This window comes from Zeugodacus cucurbitae, chromosome X, assembly GCF_028554725.1.
Source record: "Zeugodacus cucurbitae isolate PBARC_wt_2022May chromosome X, idZeuCucr1.2, whole genome shotgun sequence".
NCBI classification, from domain to species: Eukaryota; Metazoa; Arthropoda; class Insecta; order Diptera; family Tephritidae; genus Zeugodacus; species Zeugodacus cucurbitae.
Window position 1 is genome coordinate 11,169,704 of NC_071672.1, and position 16,621 is coordinate 11,186,324.

Consider the following 16,621-nt stretch of genomic DNA (forward strand, 5'->3'; position numbering starts at 1 on the left):
TTCTCATGTCTTATCTTGTCTTGTCTTGTCTTGTCTTGTCTTGTCTAGTCTTGTCTTGTCTTGTCTTGTCTTGTCTTGTCTTGTCTTGTCTTGTCTTGTCTTGTCTAGTCTTGTCTAGTCTTGTCTTGTCTTGTCTAGTCTTGTCTTGTCTTGTCTTGTCTTGTCTTGTTTTGTCTTGTCTTGTCTTGTCTTGTTTTGTCTTGTTTTGTCTTGTCATGTCTTCTCATGTCTTGTCATGTCTTGTCTTGTCTTGTCTGGTCTTGTCTTGTCTTGTCTTGTCTAGTCTTGTCTTGTATTGTCTTGTCTTGTCTAGTCTTGTCTAGTCTTGTCTTGTCTTGTCTAGTCTTGTCTAGTCTTGTCTTGTCTTGTCTTGTCTTGTCTTGTCTTTTCTTGTCTTGCCTTGTCTTGTTTTGTCATGTCATGTCATGTCATGTTGTGTTGTGTTGTTTTGTCTTGTCTTGTCTTGTCTTGTTTTGTCTTGTTTTGTCTTGTCATGTCTTCTCATGTCTTGTCTTGTCTTGTCTAGTCTTGTCTAGTCTTGTCTTGTCTTGTCTAGTCTTGTCTAGTCTTGTCTAGTCTTGTCTTGTCTTGTCTTGTCTTGTCTTGTCTTGTCTTGTCTTGTCTTGTCTTGTCTTGTCTTGTCTTGTCTAGTCTTGTCTTGTCTTGTCTTGTCTAGTCTTGTCTAGTCTTGTCTTGTCTAGTCTTGTCTAGTCTTGTCTTGTCTAGTCTTGTCTTGTCTTGTCTTGTCTTGTCTTGTCTTGTCTTGTCTTGTCTGGTCTTGTCTTGTCTTGTCTTGTCTTGTCTAGTCTTGTCTAGTCTTGTCTAGTCTTGTCTTGTCTTGTCTTGTCTAGTCTTGTCTAGTCTTGTCTTGTCTAGTCTTGTCTAGTCTTGTCTTGTCTAGTCTTGTCTTGTCTTGTCTTGTCTTGTCTTGTCTTGTCTTGTCTAGTCTTGTCTAGTCTTGTCTTGTCTTGTCTTGTCTTGTCTTGTCTTGTCTTGTCTTGTCTAGTCTTGTCTAGTCTTGTCTAGTCTTGTCTTGTCTTGTCTTGTCTTGTCTTGTCTTGCCTTGTCTTGTCTTGTCTTGTCTTGTCTTGTCTTGTCTTGTCTTGTCTTGTCTTGTCTTGTCTTGTCTTGTCTTGTCTAGTCTTGTCTTGTCTTGTCTAGTCTTGTCTAGTCTTGTCTTGTCTTGTCTTGTTTTGTCTTGTCTTGTCTTGTCTTGTTTTTTCTTGTCTTGTCTTGTCTGGTCTTGTCTTGTCTTGTCTTGTCTTGTCTTGTCTAGTCTTGTCTAGTCTTGTCTAGTCTTGTCTTGTCTTGTCTTGTCTAGTCTTGTCTAGTCTTGTCTAGTCTTGTCTAGTCTTGTCTTGTCTTGTCTTGTCTTGTCTTGTCTTGTCTTGTCTTGTCTTGTCTTGTCTTGTCTTGTCTTGTCTTGTCTTGTCTTGTCTTGTCTTGTCTTGTCTTGTCTTGTCTTGTCTTGTCTTGTCTTGTCTTGTCTTGTCTTGTCTGGTCTTGTCTTGTCTTGTCTTGTGTAGTCTTGTCTTGTCTTGTCTTGTCTTGTCTTGTCTAGTCTTGTCTTGTCTTGTCTTGTCTTGTCTTGTCTTGTCTTGTCTTGTCTTGTCTTGTCTTGTCTTGTCTTGTCTTGTCTTGTCTTGTCTTGTCTTGTCTTGTCTTGTCTTGTCTTGTCTTGTCTTGTCTTGTCTTGTCTTGTCTTGTCTTGTCTTGTCTTGTCTTGTCTTGTCTTGTCTTGTCTTGTCTTGTCTTGTCTTGTCTGGTCTTGTCTTGTCTTGTCTTGTGTAGTGTTGTCTTGTCTTGTCTTGTCTAGTCTTCTCTAGTCTTGTCTTGTCTTTTCTTGTCTGGTCTTGTCTTGTCTTGTCTAGTCTTGTCTAGTCTTGTCTTGTCTTGTCTTGTCTTGTCTTGTCTTGTCTTGTCTTGTCTAGTCTTGTCTTGTCTTGTCTTGTCTTGTCTTGTCTTGACTTGTCTTGTCTTGTCTTGTCTTGTCTTGTCTTGTCTTGTCTAGCCTTGTCTTGTCTTGTCTCGTCTTGTCTTGTCTTGTCTTGTATAGTCTTGTCTAGTCTTGTCTAGTCTTGTCTAGTCTTGTCTTGTCTTGTCTTGTCTTGTCTTGTCTTGTCTTGTCTTGTCTAGTCTTGTCTAGTCTTGTCTTGTCTTGTCTTGTTTTGTCTTGTCTTGTCTTGTCTTTTCTTGTCAGGTCTTGTCTTGTCTTGTCTTGTCTAGTCTTGTCTTGTCTAGTCTTGTCTAGTCTTGTCTAGTCTTGTCTTGTCTTGTCTTGTCTTGTCTTGTCTTGTCTTGTCTTGTCTTGTCTTGTCTTGTCTTGTCTTGTCTTGTCTTGTCTTGTCTTGTCTTGTCTAGTCTTGTCTAGTCTTGTCTAGTCTTGTCTTGTCTTGTCTTGTCTTGTCTTGTCTTGTCTTGTCTTGTCTTGTCTTGTCTAGTCTTGTCTAGTCTTGTCTGGTCTTGTCTTGTCTTGTCTTGTCTTGTCTTGTCTTGTCTTGTCTTGTCTTGTCTTGTCTAGTCTTGTCTAGTCTTGTCTTGTATTGTCTTGTCTAGTCTTGTCTTGTCTTGTCTTGTTTTGTCATGTCATGTCATGTCATGTCATGTTGTGTTGTGTTGTTTTGTCTTGTCATGTCTTCTCATGTCTTGTCTTGTCTTGTCATATCATGTCATGTCATGTTGTGTTGTGTTGTTTTGTCTTGTCATGTCTTCTCATGTCTTGTCTTGTCTTGTCTTGTCTTGTCTTGTCTTGTCTTGTCTTGTCTTGTCTAGTCTTGTCTAGTCTTGTCTTGTCTTGTCTTTTCTTGTCTGGTCTTGTCTTGTCTTGTCTTGTCTAGTCTTGTCTTGTCTTGTCTTGTCTTGTCTTGTCTTGTCTTGTCTTGTCTTGTCTTGTCTAGTCTTGTCTTGTCTTGTCTTGTCTTGTCTAGTCTTGTCTTGTCTTGTCTTGTCTTGTCTTGTCTTGTCTTGTCTTGTCTTGTCTTGTCTTGTCTTGTCTTGTCTTGTCTTGTCTTGTCTTGTCTTGTCATGTCTTCTCATGTCTTGTCTTGTCTTGTCTTGTCTTGTCTTGTCTTGTCTTGTCTTGTCTTGTCTAGTCTTGTCTAGTCTTGTCTTGTCTTGTCTTTTCTTGTCTGGTCTTGTCTTGTCTTGTCTTGTCTAGTCTTGTCTTGTCTTGTCTTGTCTTGTCTTGTCTTGTCTAGTCTTGTCTAGTCTTGTCTAGTCTTGTCTTGTCTTGTCTTGTCTTGTCTTGTCTTGTCTTGTCTTGTCTTGTCTTGTCTTGTCTTGTCTTGTCTTGTCTTGTCTTGTCTTGTCTTGTCTTGTCTTGTCTTGTCTAGTCTTGTCTAGTCTTGTCTAGTCTTGTCTAGTCTTGTCTTGTCTTGTCTTGTCTTGTCTTGTCTTGTCTTGTCTTGTCTTGTCTTGTCTTGTCTTGTCTTGTCTTGTCTTGTCTTGTCTTGTCTTGTCTTGTCTTGTCTTGTCTTGTCTTGTCTTGTCTTGTCTTGTCTTGTCTTGTCTTGTCTTGTCTTGTCTTGTCTTGTCTTGTCTTGTCTTGTCTTGTCTTGTCTTGTCTTGTCTTGTCTTGTCTTGTCTTGTCTTGTCTTGTCTTGTCTTGTCTTGTCTTGTCTTGTCTTGTCTTGTCTTGTCTTGTCTTGTCTTGTCTTGTCTTGTCTTGTCTTGTCTTGTCTTGTCTTGTCTTGTCTTGTCTTGTCTTGTCTTGTCTTGTCTTGTCTTGTCTTGTCTTGTCTTGTCTTGTCTTGTCTTGTCTTGTCTTGTCTTGTCTTGTCTTGTCTTGTCTTGTCTTGTCTTGTCTTGTCTTGTCTTGTCTAGTCTTGTCTAGTCTTGTCTAGTCTTGTCTAGTCTTGTCTGGTCTTGTCTTGTCTTGTCTAGTCTTGTCTTGTCTTGTCTTGACTTGTCTTGTCCTGTCTTGTCTTGTCGTGTCTTGTCTTGTCTTGTCTTGTCTTGTCCTGTCCTGTCCTGTCCTGTCCTGTCCTGTCCTGTCCTGTCCTGCCTTGTCTTGTCTTCTCATGTCATGTCATGTCATGTCATATTGTGTTGTGTTGTTTTGTCTTGTCCTGTCTTGTTTTGTCATGTCATGTCATGTCATGTTGTGTTGTGTTGTTTTGTCTTGTCTTGTCTTGTTTTGTCTAGTCTTGTCTAGTCTTGTCTTGTCTTGTCTAGTCTTGTCTAGTCTTGTCTGGTCTTGTCTTGTCTTGTCTAGTCTTGTCTTGTCTTGTCTTGACTTGTCTTGTCCTGTCTTGTCTTGTCGTGTCTTGTCTTGTCTTGTCTTATCTTGTCCTGTCCTGTCCTGTCCTGTCCTGTCCTGTCCTGTCCTGCCTTGTCTTGTCTTCTCATGTCATGTCATGTCATGTCATATTGTGTTATGTTGTTTTGTCTTGTCTTGTCTTGTTTTGTCATGTCATGTCATGTCATGTTGTGTTGTGTTGTTTTGTCTTGTCTTGTCTTGTCTTGTCTAGTCTTGTCTAGTCTTGTCCTGTCCTGTCCTGCCTTGTCTTGTCTTCTCATGTCATGTCATGTCATGTCATATTGTGTTGTGTTGTTTTGTCTTGTCTTGTCTTGTTTTGTCATGACATGTCATGTCATGTCATGTTGTGTTGTTTTGTCTTGTTTTGTCTTGTCATGTCTTCTCATGTCTTGTCTTGTCTTGTCTTGTCTTGTCTTGTCTTGTTTTGTCATGTCATGTCATGTCATGTCATGTCATGTTGTGTTGTGTTGTTTTGTCTTGTCTTGTCTTGTCTTGTTTTGTCTTGTTTTGTCTTGTCATGTCTTCTCATGTCTTATCTTGTCTTGTCTTGTCTTGTCTTGTCTTGTCTAGTCTTGTCTTGTCTTGTCTTGTCTTGTCTAGTCTTGTCTTGTCTTGTCTAGTCTTGTCTTGTCTTGTCTTGTCTTGTCTTGTTTTGTCTTGTCTTGTCTTGTCTTGTTTTGTCTTGTTTTGTCTTGTCATGTCTTCTCATGTCTTGTCATGTCTTGTCTTGTCTTGTCTGGTCTTGTCTTGTCTTGTCTTGTCTAGTCTTGTCTTGTATTGTCTTGTCTTGTCTAGTCTTGTCTAGTCTTGTCTTGTCTTGTCTAGTCTTGTCTAGTCTTGTCTTGTCTTGTCTTGTCTTGTCTTGTCTTTTCTTGTCTTGCCTTGTCTTGTTTTGTCATGTCATGTCATGTCATGTTGTGTTGTGTTGTTTTGTCTTGTCTTGTCTTGTCTTGTTTTGTCTTGTTTTGTCTTGTCATGTCTTCTCATGTCTTGTCTTGTCTTGTCTAGTCTTGTCTAGTCTTGTCTTGTCTTGTCTAGTCTTGTCTAGTCTTGTCTAGTCTTGTCTTGTCTTGTCTTGTCTTGTCTTGTCTTGTCTTGTCTTGTCTTGTCTTGTCTTGTCTTGTCTTGTCTAGTCTTGTCTAGTCTTGTCTTGTCTTGTCTAGTCTTGTCTAGTCTTGTCTTGTCTTGTCTTGTCTTGTCTTGTCTTGTCTTGTCTTGTCTTGTCTTGTCTTGTTTTGTCTTGTTTTGTCTTGTCATGTCTTCTCATGTCTTGTCTTGTCTTGTCTTGTCTTGTCTTGTCTTGTCTTGTCTTGTCTTGTTTTGTCTTGTCTTCTCTTGTCTTGTCTTGCCTGGTCTTGTCTTGTCTTGTCTTGTCTTGTCTTGTCTTGTCTTGTCTTGTCTTGTCTTGTCTTGTCTTGTCTTGTCTTGTCTTGTCTTGTCTTGTCTTGTCTTGTCTTGTCTTGTCTTGTCTTGTCTTGTCTTGTCTTGTCTTGTCTTGTCTAGTCTTGTCTAGTCTTGTCTAGTCTTGTCTTGTCTTGTCTTGTCTTGTCTTCTCTTGTCTTGTCTTGTCTTGTCTAGTCTTGTCTAGTCTTGTCTTGTCTAGTCTTTTCTTGTCTGGTCTTGTCTTGTCTTGTCTAGTCTTGTCTAGTCTTGTCTAGTCTTGTCTAGTCTTGTCTTGTCTTGTCTTGTCTAGTCTTGTCTAGTCTTGTCTTGTCTTGTCTTGTCTAGTCTTGTCTAGTCTTGTCTAGTCTTGTCTTGTCTAGTCTTTTCTTGTCTGGTCTTGTCTTGTCTTGTCTTGTCTTGTCTTGTCTTGTCTTGTCTTGTCTTGTCTTGTCTTGTCTAGTCTTGTCTGGTCTTGTCTTGTCTTGTCTTGTCTAGTCTTGTCTTGTCTTGTCTTGTCTTGTCTTGTCTTGTCTTGTCTTGTCTTGTCTTGTCTTGTCTTGTCTTGTCTTGTCTTGTCTTGTCTTGTCTTGTCTTGTCTTGTCTTGTCTTGTCTTGTCTTGTCTTGTCTTGTCTTGTCTTGTCTTGTCTTGTCTTGTCTTGTCTTGTCTTGTCTTGTTTTGTCTTGTTTTGTCTTGTCTTGTCTTGTCTTGTCTTGTCTTGTCTTGTCTTGTCTCGTCTTGTCTTGTCTGGTCTTGTCTTGTCTTGTCTTGTCTTGTCTAGTCTTGTCTAGTCTTGTCTAGTCTTGTCTAGTCTTGTCTTGTCTAGTCTTGTCTTGTCTAGTCTTGTCTAGTCTTGTCTTGTCTAGTCTTGTCTAGTCTTGTCTTGTCTAGTCTTGTCTTGTCTTGTCTAGTCTTGTCTTGTCTTGTCTTGTCTTGTCTTGTCTTGTCTTGTCTTGTTTTGTCTTGTTTTGTCTTGTCATGTCTTCTCATGTCTTGTCTTGTCTTGTCCTGTCTTGTCTTGTCTTGTCTTGTCTTGTTTTGTCTTGTCTTGTCTTGTCTTGTCTTGCCTGGTCTTGTCTTGTCTTGTCTTGTCTAGTCTTGTCTTGTCTTGTCTTGTCTAGTCTTGTCTAGTCTTGTCTTTTCTTGTCTGGTCTTGTCTTGTCTTGTCTTGTCTAGTCTTGTCTAGTCTTGTCTTGTCTTGTCTTGTCTTGTCTAGTCTTGTCTAGTCTTGTCTTGTCTTGTCTTGTCTTGTCTTGTCTTGTCTTGTCTTGTCTGGTCTAGTCTTGTCTAGTCTTGTGTTGTCTTGTGTTGTCTTGTCTTTTCTTGTCTGGTCTTGTCTTGTCTTGTCCTGTCTTGTCTTGTCTAGTCTTGTCTTGTCTTGTCTTGTCTTGTCTTGTCTTGTCTTGTCTAGTCTTGTCTAGTCTTGTCTTGTCTTGTCTTTTCTTGTCTGGTCTTGTCTTGTCTTGTCTTGTCTAGTCTTGTCTAGTCTTGTCTAGTCTTGTCTTGTCTTGTCTTGTTTTGTCTTGTCTTGTCTTGTCTTGTCTTGTCTTGTCTTGTCTTGTCTCGTCTTGTCTTGTCTGGTCTTGTCTTGTCTTGTCTTGTCTTGTCTAGTATTGTCTAGTCTTGTCTAGTCTTGTCTTGTCTAGTCTTGTCTTGTCTTGTCTTGTCTAGTCTTGTCTAGTCTTGTCTTGTCTAGTCTTGTCTAGTCTTGTCTTGTCTAGTCTTGTCTTGTCTTGTCTTGTCTTGTCTTGTCTTGTCTTGTCTTGTCTAGTCTTGTCTAGTCTTGTCTTGTCTTGTCTTGTCTTGTCTTGTCTTGTCTTGTCTTGTCTAGTCTTGTCTAGTCTTGTCTAGTCTTGTCTTGTCTTGTCTTGTCTTGTCTTGTCTTGTCTTGTCTTGCCTTGTCTTGTCTTGTCTTGTCTTGTCTTGTCTTGTCTTGTCTTGTCTTGTCTTGTCTTGTCTTGTCTTGTCTTGTCTAGTCTTGTCTTGTCTTGTCTAGTCTTGTCTAGTCTTGTCTTGTCTTGTTTTGTCTTGTCTTGTCTTGTCTTGTTTTTTCTTGTCTTGTCTTGTCTGGTCTTGTCTTGTCTTGTCTTGTCTTGTCTAGTCTTGTCTAGTCTTGTCTAGTCTTGTCTTGTCTTGTCTTGTCTAGTCTTGTCTAGTCTTGTCTAGTCTTGTCTAGTCTTGTCTTGTCTTGTCTTGTCTTGTCTTGTCTTGTCTTGTCTTGTCTTGTCTTCTCTTGTCTTGTCTTGTCTTGTCTTGTCTAGTCTTGTCTTGTCTTGTCTTGTCTTGTCTTGTCTTGTCTTGTCTTGTCTTGTCTTGTCTAGTCTTGTCTAGTCTTGTCTTGTCTTTTCTTGTCTGGTCTTGTCATGTCTTGTCTAGTCTTGTCTAGTCTTGTCTTGTCTTGTCTTGTCTTGTCTTGTCTTGTCTAGTCTTGTCTTGTCTTGTCTTGTCTTGTCTTGTCTTGTCTTGACTTGTCTTGCCTTGTCTTGTCTTGTCTTGTCTTGTCTTGTCTTGTCTAGCCTTGTCTTGTCTTGTCTTGTCTTGTCTTGTCTTGTCTTGTCTTGTCTTGTCTTGTCTTGTCTTGTCTTGTCTTGTCTTGTCTTGTCTTGTCTTGTCTTGTCTTGTCTTGTCTTGTCTAGTCTTGTCTAGTCTTGTCTAGTCTTGTCTTGTCTTGTCTTGTCTTGTCTTGTCTTGTCTTGCCTTGTCTTGTCTTGTCTTGTCTAGTCTTGTCTAGTCTTGTCTGGTCTTGTCTTGTCTTGTCTTGTCTTGTCTTGTCTTGTCTTGTCTTGTCTTGTCTTGTCTAGTCTTGTCTAGTCTTGTCTTGTATTGTCTTGTCTAGTCTTGTCTTGTCTTGTCTTGTTTTGTCATGTCATGTCATGTCATGTCATGTTGTGTTGTGTTGTTTTGTCTTGTCATGTCTTCTCATGTCTTGTCTTGTCTTGTCTTGTCTTGTCTTGTCTTGTCTAGTCTTGTCTAGTCTTGTCTTGTCTTGTCTTTTCTTGTCTGGTCTAGTCTTGTCTTGTCTTGTCTAGTCTTGTCTTGTCTTGTCTTGTCTTGTCTTGTCTTGTCTTGTCTTGTCTTGTCTTGTCTTGTCTTGTCTTGTCTTGTCTTGTCTTGTCTTGTCTTGTCTTGTCTAGTCTTGTCTTGTCTTGTCTTGTCTTGTCTTGTCTTGTCTTGTCTTGTCTTGTCTTGTCTTGTCTTGTCTTGTCTTGTCTTGTCTTGTCTTGTCTTGTCTTGTCTTGTCTTGTCTTGTTTTGTCATGTCATGTCATGTCATGTTGTGTTGTGTTGTTATGTCTTGTCTTGTCTTGTTTTGTCTAGTCTTGTCTAGTCTTGTCTAGTCTTGTCTTGTCTTGTCTAGTCTTATCTAGTCTTGTCTGGTCTTGTCTTGTCTTGTCTAGTCTTGTCTTGTCTTGTCTTGACTTGTCTTGTCCTGTCTTGTCTTGTCGTGTCTTGTCTTGTCTTGTCTTATCTTGTCCTGTCCTGTCCTGTCCTGTCCTGTCCTGTCCTGTCCTGCCTTGTCTTGTCTTCTCATGTCATGTCATGTCATGTCATATTGTGTTGTGTTGTTTTGTCTTGTCTTGTCTTGTCTTGTTTTGTCATGTCATGTCATGTCATGTTGTGTTGTGTTGTTTTGTCTTGTCTTGTCTTGTCTTGTCTAGTCTTGTCTAGTCTTGTCCTGTCCTGTCCTGCCTTGTCTTGTCTTCTCATGTCATGTCATGTCATGTCATATTGTGTTGTGTTGTTTTGTCTTGTCTTGTCTTGTTTTGTCATGACATGTCATGTCATGTCATGTTGTGTTGTTTTGTCTTGTTTTGTCTTGTCATGTCTTCTCATGTCTTGTCTTGTCTTGTCTTGTCTTGTCTTGTCTTGTTTTGTCATGTCATGTCATGTCATGTCATGTCATGTTGTGTTGTGTTGTTTTGTCATGTCTTGTCTTGTCTTGTTTTGTCTTGTTTTGTCTTGTCATGTCTTCTCATGTCTTGTGTTGTCTTGTCTTGTCTTGTCTTGTCTAGTCTTGTCTTGTCTTGTCTTGTCTTGTCTTGTCTTGTCTTGTCTTGTCTTGTCTTGTCTTGTCTTGTCTAGTCTTGTCTAGTCTTGTCTTGTCTTGTCTAGTCTTGTCTTGTCTTGTCTTGTCTTGTCTTGTTTTGTCTTGTCTTGTCTTGTCTTGTTTTGTCTTGTTTTGTCTTGTCATGTCTTCTCATGTCTTGTCATGTCTTGTCTTGTCTTGTCTGGTCTTGTCTTGTCTTGTCTAGTCTTGTCTTGTATTGTCTTGTCTTGTCTAGTCTTGTCTAGTCTTGTCTTGTCTTGTCTAGTCTTGTCTAGTCTTGTCTTGTCTTGTCTTGTCTTGTCTTGTCTTGTCTTTTCTTGTCTTGCCTTGTCTTGTTTTGTCATGTCATGTCATGTCATGTTGTGTTGTGTTGTTTTGTCTTGTCTTGTCTTGTCTTGTTTTGTCTTGTTTTGTCTTGTCATGTCTTCTCATGTCTTGTCTTGTCTTGTCTAGTCTTGTCTAGTCTTGTCTTGTCTTGTCTAGTCTTGTCTAGTCTTGTCTAGTCTTGTCTTGTCTTGTCTTGTCTTGTCTTGTCTTGTCATGTCTTGTCTTGTCTTGTCTTGTCTTGTCTTGTCTAGTCTTGTCTAGTCTTGTCTTGTCTTGTCTAGTCTTGTCTAGTCTTGTCTTGTCTTGTCTTGTCTTGTCTTGTCTTGTCTTGTCTTGTTTTGTCTTGTTTTGTCTTGTCATGTCTTCTCATGTCTTGTCTTGTCTTGTCTTGTCTTGTCTTGTCTTGTCTTGTCTTGTCTTGTTTTGTCTTGTCTTGTCTTGTCTTGTCTTGCCTGGTCTTGTCTTGTCTTGTCTTGTCTTGTCTAGTCTTGTCTTGTCTTGTCTTGTCTAGTCTTGTCTAGTCTTGTCTTTTCTTGTCTGGTCTTGTCTTGTCTTGTCTTGTCTAGTCTTGTCTAGTCTTGTCTTGTCTTGTCTTGTCTTGTCTAGTCTTGTCTAGTCTTGTCTTGTCTTGTCTTGTCTTGTCTTGTCTTGTCTTGTCTTGTCTTGTCTGGTCTTGTCTTGTCTAGTCTTGTCTAGTCTTGTGTTGTCTTGTCTTTTCTTGTCTGGTCTTGTCTTGTCTTGTCCTGTCTTGTCTTGTCTAGTCTTGTCTTGTCTTGTCTTGTCTTGTCTTGTCTTGTCTTGTCTAGTCTTGTCTAGTCTTGTCTTGTCTTGTCTTTTCTTGTCTGGTCTTGTCTTGTCTTGTCTTGTCTAGTCTTGTCTAGTCTTGTCTAGTCTTGTCTTGTCTTGTCTTGTTTTGTCTTGTCTTGTCTTGTCTTGTCTTGTCTTGTCTTGTCTTGTCTTGTCTTGTCTCGTCTTGTCTTGTCTGGTCTTGTCTTGTCTTGTCTTGTCTTGTCTAGTCTTGTCTAGTCTTGTCTAGTCTTGTCTTGTCTAGTCTTGTCTTGTCTTGTCTTGTTTTGTCTTGTCTTGTCTTGTTTTTTCTTGTCTTGTCTTGTCTGGTCTTGTCTTGTCTTGTCTTGTCTTGTCTAGTCTTGTCTAGTCTTGTCTAGTCTTGTCTTGTCTTGTCTTGTCTTGTCTAGTCTTGTCTAGTCTTGTCTAGTCTTGTCTTGTCTTGTCTTGTCTTGTCTTGTCTTGTCTTGTCTTGTCTTCTCTTGTCTTGTCTTGTCTTGTCTAGTCTTGTCTTGTCTTGTCTTGTCTTGTCTTGTCTTGTCTTGTCTTGTCTTGTCTTGTCTTGTCTTGTCTTGTCTTGTCTAGTCTTGTCTTGTCTTGTCTTGTCTTGTCTTGTCTTGTCTTGTCTTGTCTTGTCTTGTCTTGTCTTGTCTTGTCTTGTCTTGTCTTGTCTTGTCTTGTCTTGTCTTGTCTTGTCTTGTCTTGTCTTGTCTTGTCTTGTCTTGTCTTGTCTTGTCTTGTCTGGTCTTGTCTTGTCTTGTCTTGTGTAGTCTTGTCTTGTCTTGTCTTGTCTAGTCTTGTCTAGTCTTGTCTTGTCTTTTCTTGTCTGGTCTTGTCTTGTCTTGTCTAGTCTTGTCTAGTCTTGTCTTGTCTTGTCTTGTCTTGTCTTGTCTTGTCTTGTCTTGTCTTGTCTTGTCTAGTCTTGTCTTGTCTTGTCTTGTCTTGTCTTGTCTTGTCTTGTCTTGACTTGTCTTGTCTTGTCTTGTCTTGTCTTGTCTTGTCTTGTCTAGTCTTGTCTTGTCTTGTCTCGTCTTGTCTTGTCTTGTCTTGTATAGTCTTGTCTAGTCTTGTCTAGTCTTGTCTAGTCTTGTCTTGTCTTGTCTTGTCTTGTCTTGTCTTGTCTTGTCTTGTCTAGTCTTGTCTAGTCTTGTCTTGTCTTGTTTTGTCTTGTCTTGTCTTGTCTTTTCTTGTCTGGTCTTGTCTTGTCTTGTCTTGTCTAGTCTTGTCTAGTCTTGTCTTGTCTTGTCTTGTCTAGTCTTGTCTCGTCTTGTCTTGTCTTGTCCTGTCCTGTCCTGTCTTGTCTTGTTTTGTCATGTCATGTCATGTCATGTCATGTTGTGTTGTGTTGTTTTGTCTTGTCTTGTCTTGTTTTGTCTTGTTTTGTCTTGTCATGTCTTCTCATGTCTTGTCTTGTCTTGTCTTGTCTTGTCTTGTCTTGTCTTGTCTTGTCTTGTCTTGTCTTGTTTTGTCTTGTCATGTCTTCTCATGCCTTGTCTTGTCTTGTCATGTCTTGTCTTGTCTTGTCTTGTCTAGTCTTGTCTAGTCTTGTCTAGTCTTGTCTTGTCTTGTCTTGTCTTGTCTTGTCTTGTCTTGTCTTGTCTTGTCTTGTCTTGTCTTGTCTAGTCTTGTCTAGTCTTGTCTAGTCTTGTCTTGTCTTGTCTTGTCTTGTCTTGTCTTGTCTTGTCTTGTCTTGTCTTGTCTTGTCTAGTCTTGTCTAGTCTTGTCTGGTCTTGTCTTGACTTGTCTTGTCTTGTCTTGTCTTGTCTTGTCTTGTCTTGTCTTGTCTAGTCTTGTCTAGTCTTGTCTTGTATTGTCTTGTCTAGTCTTGTCTTGTCTTGTCTTGTTTTGTCATGTCATGTCATGTCATGTCATGTTGTGTTGTGTTGTTTTGTCTTGTCATGTCTTCTCATGTCTTGTCTTGTCTTGTCTTGTCTTGTCTTGTCTTGTCTTGTCTTGTCTTGTCTAGTCTTGTCTAGTCTTGTCTTGTCTTGTCTTTTCTTGTCTGGTCTTGTCTTGTCTTGTCTTGTCTAGTCTTGTCTAGTCTTGTCTTGTCTTGTCTTGTTTTGTTTTGTCTTGTCTTGTCTTGTCTTGTCTGGTCTTGTCTTGTCTTGTCTTGTCTAGTCTTGTCTAGTCTTGTCTAGTCTAGTCTAGTCTTGTCTAGTCTAGTCTAGTCTTGTCTTGTCTTGTCTTGTCTTGTCTTGTCTTGTCTTGTCTTGTCTAGTCTTGTCTAGTCTTGTCTGGTCTTGTCTTGTCTTGTCTTGTCTAGTCTTGTCTAGTCTTGTATTGTCTTGTCTTGTCTAGTCTTGTCTAGTCTTGTCTTGTCTTGTCTTGTCTTGTCTTGTCTTGTCTTGTCTTGTCTTGTCTTGTCTTGTCTTGTCTTGTCTTGTCTTGTCTTGTCTTGTCTTGTCTTGTCTTGTCTTGTCTTGTCTTGTCTTGTCTTGTCATGTCTTGTCTAGTCTAGTCTTGTCTTGTCTTGTCTTGTCTTGTCTTGTCTTGTCTTGTCTTGTCTTGTCTTGTCTTGTCTTGTCTTGTCTTGTCTTGCCTGGTCTTGTCTTGTCTTGTCTTGTTGTCTTGTCTAGTCTTGTCTAGTCTTGTCTTGTCTTGTCTTGTCTAGTCTTGTCTTGTCTTGTCTTGTTTTGTCATGTCATGTCATGTCATGTTGTGTTGTGTTGTTTTGTCTTGTCATGTCTTCTCATGTCTTGTCTTGTCTTGTCTTGTCTTGTCTTGTCTTGTCTTGTCTAGTCTTGTCTAGTCTTGTCTTGTCTTGTCTTTTCTTGTCTGGTCTTGTCTTGTCTTGTCTTGTCTAGTCTTGTCTAGTCTTGTCTTGTCTTGTCTTGTCTTGTCTAGTCTTGTCTAGTCTTGTCTAGTCTTGTCTTGTCTTGTCTTGTCTTGTCTTGTCTTGTCTTGTCTTGTCTTGTCTTGTCTTGTCTTGTCTTGTCTGGTCTTGTCTAGTCTTGTCTTGTCTTGTCTTGTCTTGTCTTTTCTTGTCTGGTCTTGTCTTGTCTTGTCTTGTCTAGTCTTGTCTAGTCTTGTCTAGTCTTGTCTAGTCTTGTCTTGTCTTGTCTTGTCTTGTCTTGTCTTGTCTTGTCTAGTCTTGTCTAGTCTTGTCTAGTCTTGTCTAGTCTTGTCTTGTCTTGTCTTGTCTTGTTTTGTCTTGTCTTGTCCTGTCTTGTCTTGTCTTGTCTTGTCTTGTCTTGTCTTGTCTTGTCTTGTCTTGTCTTGTCTTGTCTTGTCTTGTCTAGTCTTGTCTAGTCTAGTCTTGTCTTGTCTTGTCTTGTCTAGTCTTGTCTAGTCTTGTCTAGTCTTGTCTAGTCTTGTCTTGTCTTGTCATGTCTTGTCTTGTCTTGTCTAGTCTTGTCTTATCTTGTCTTGTCTTGTCTTGTCTAGTCTTGTCTAGTCTTGTCTGGTCTTGTCTTGTCTTGTCTTGTCTAGTCTTGTCTTGTCTTGTCTTGTCTTGTCTAGTCTTGTCTTGTCTTGTCTTGTCTTGTCTTGTCTTGTCTTGTCTTGTCTTGTCTTGTCTTGTCTTGTCTTGTCTTGTCTAGTCTTGTCTTGTCTTGTCTTGTCTTGTCTTGTCTTGTCTTGTCTTGTCTTGTCTTGTCTTGTCTTGTCTTGTCTTGTCTTGTCTTGTCTTGTCTTGTCTTGTCTTGTCTTGTCTTGTCTTGTCTTGTCTTGTCTTGTCTTGTCTTGTCTTGTCTTGTCTTGTCTTGTCTTGTCTTGTCTTGTCTTGTCTTGTCTTGTCTTGTCTTGTCTTGTCTTGTCTTGTCTTGTCTTGTCTTGTCTAGTCTTGTCTAGTCTTGTCTAGTCTTGTCTTTTCTTGTCTTGTCTTCTCTTGTCTTGTCTTGTCTTGTCTAGTCTTGTCTAGTCTTGTCTTGTCTAGTCTTTTCTTGTCTGGTCTTGTCTTGTCTTGTCTAGTCTTGTCTAGTCTTGTCTAGTCTTGTCTAGTCTTGTCTAGTCTTGTCTTGTCTTGTCTTGTCTAGTCTTGTCTAGTCTTGTCTTGTCTTGTCTAGTCTTGTCTAGTCTTGTCTAGTCTTGTCTTGTCTAGTCTTTTCTTGTCTGGTCTTGTCTTGTCTTGTCTTGTCTTGTCTTGTCTTGTCTTGTCTTGTCTTGTCTTGTCTTGTCTTGTCTTTTCTTGTCTGGTCTTGTCTTGTCTTGTCTTGTCTTGTCTTGTCTAGTCTTGTCTAGTCTAGTCTTGTCTAGTCTTGTCTAGTCTTGTCTTGTCTTGTCTTGTCTAGTCTTGTCTAGTCTTGTCTTGTCTTGTCTTGTCTTGTCTTGTCTTGTATTGTCTTGTCTTGTCTTGTCTTGTCTTGTCTTGTCTTGTCTTGTCTTGTCTTGTCTTGTCTTGTCTTGTCTTGTCTTGTCTTGTCTTGTCTTGTCTTGTCTTGTCTTGTCTTGTCTTGTCTTGTCTTGTCTTGTCTTGTCTTGTCTTGTCTTGTCTTGTCTTGTCTTGTCTTGTCTTGTCTTGTCTTGTCTTGTCTTGTCTTGTCTTGTCTTGTCTTGTCTTGTCTTGTCTTGTCTTGTCTTGTCTTGTCTTGTCTTGTCTTGTCTTGTCTTGTCTTGTCTTGTCTTGTCTTGTCTTGTCTTGTCTTGTCTTGTCTTGTCTTGTCTTGTCTTGTCTTGTCTTGTCTTTTCTTGTCTGGTCTTGTCTTGTCTTGTCTTGTCTTGTCTTGTCTTGTCTAGTCTTGTCTAGTCTTGTCTAGTCTTGTCTAGTCTTGTCTTGTCTTGTCTTGTCTAGTCTTGTCTAGTCTTGTCTGGTCTTGTCTTGTCTTGTCTTGTCTAGTCTTGTCTTGTCTTGTCTTGACTTGTCTTGTCCTGTCTTGTCTTGTCGTGTCTTGTCTTGTCTTGTCTTGTCTTGTCTTCTCATGTCATGTCATGTCTTGTCTTGTCTTGTCTTGTCTTGTCTTGTCTTGTCTTGTCTTGTCTTGTCTTGTCTTGTCTTGTCTTGTCTTGTCTTGTCTTGTCTTGTCTTGTCTTGTCTTTTCTTGTCTGGTCTTGTCTTGTCTTGTCTTGTCTTGTCTTGTCTAGTCTTGTCTAGTCTTGTCTAGTCTTGTCTAGTCTTGTCTTGTCTTGTCTTGTCTAGTCTTGTCTAGTCTTGTCTGGTCTTGTCTTGTCTTGTCTTGTCTAGTCTTGTCTTGTCTTGTCTTGACTTGTCTTGTCCTGTCTTGTCTTGTCGTGTCTTGTCTTGTCTTGTCTTATCTTGTCCTGTCCTGTCCTGTCCTGTCCTGTCCTGTCCTGTCCTGTCCTGCCTTGTCTTGTCTTCTCATGTCATGTCATGTCATGTCATATTGTGTTGTGTTGTTTTGTCTTGTCTTGTCTTGTTTTGTCATGTCATGTCATGTCATGTTGTGTTGTGTTGTTTTGTCTTGTCTTGTCTTGTTTTGTCTAGTCTTGTCTAGTCTTGTCTTGTCTTGTCTAGTCTTGTCTAGTCTTGTCTGGTCTTGTCTTGTCTTGTCTAGTCTTGTCTTGTCTTGTCTTGACTTGTCTTGTCCTGTCTTGTCTTGTCGTGTCTTGTCTTGTCTTGTCTTATCTTGTCCTGTCCTGTCCTGTCCTGTCCTGTCCTGTCCTGCCTTGTCTTGTCTTCTCATGTCATGTCATGTCATGTCATATTGTGTTGTGTTGTTTTGTCTTGTCTTGTCTTGTTTTGTCATGTCATGTCATGTCATGTTGTGTTGTGTTGTTTTGTCTTGTCTTGTCTTGTCTTGTCTAGTCTTGTCTAGTCTTGTCCTGTCCTGTCCTGCCTTGTCTTGTCTTCTCATGTCATGTCATGTCATGTCATATTGTGTTGTGTTGTTTTGTCTTGTCTTGTCTTGTTTTGTCATGACAT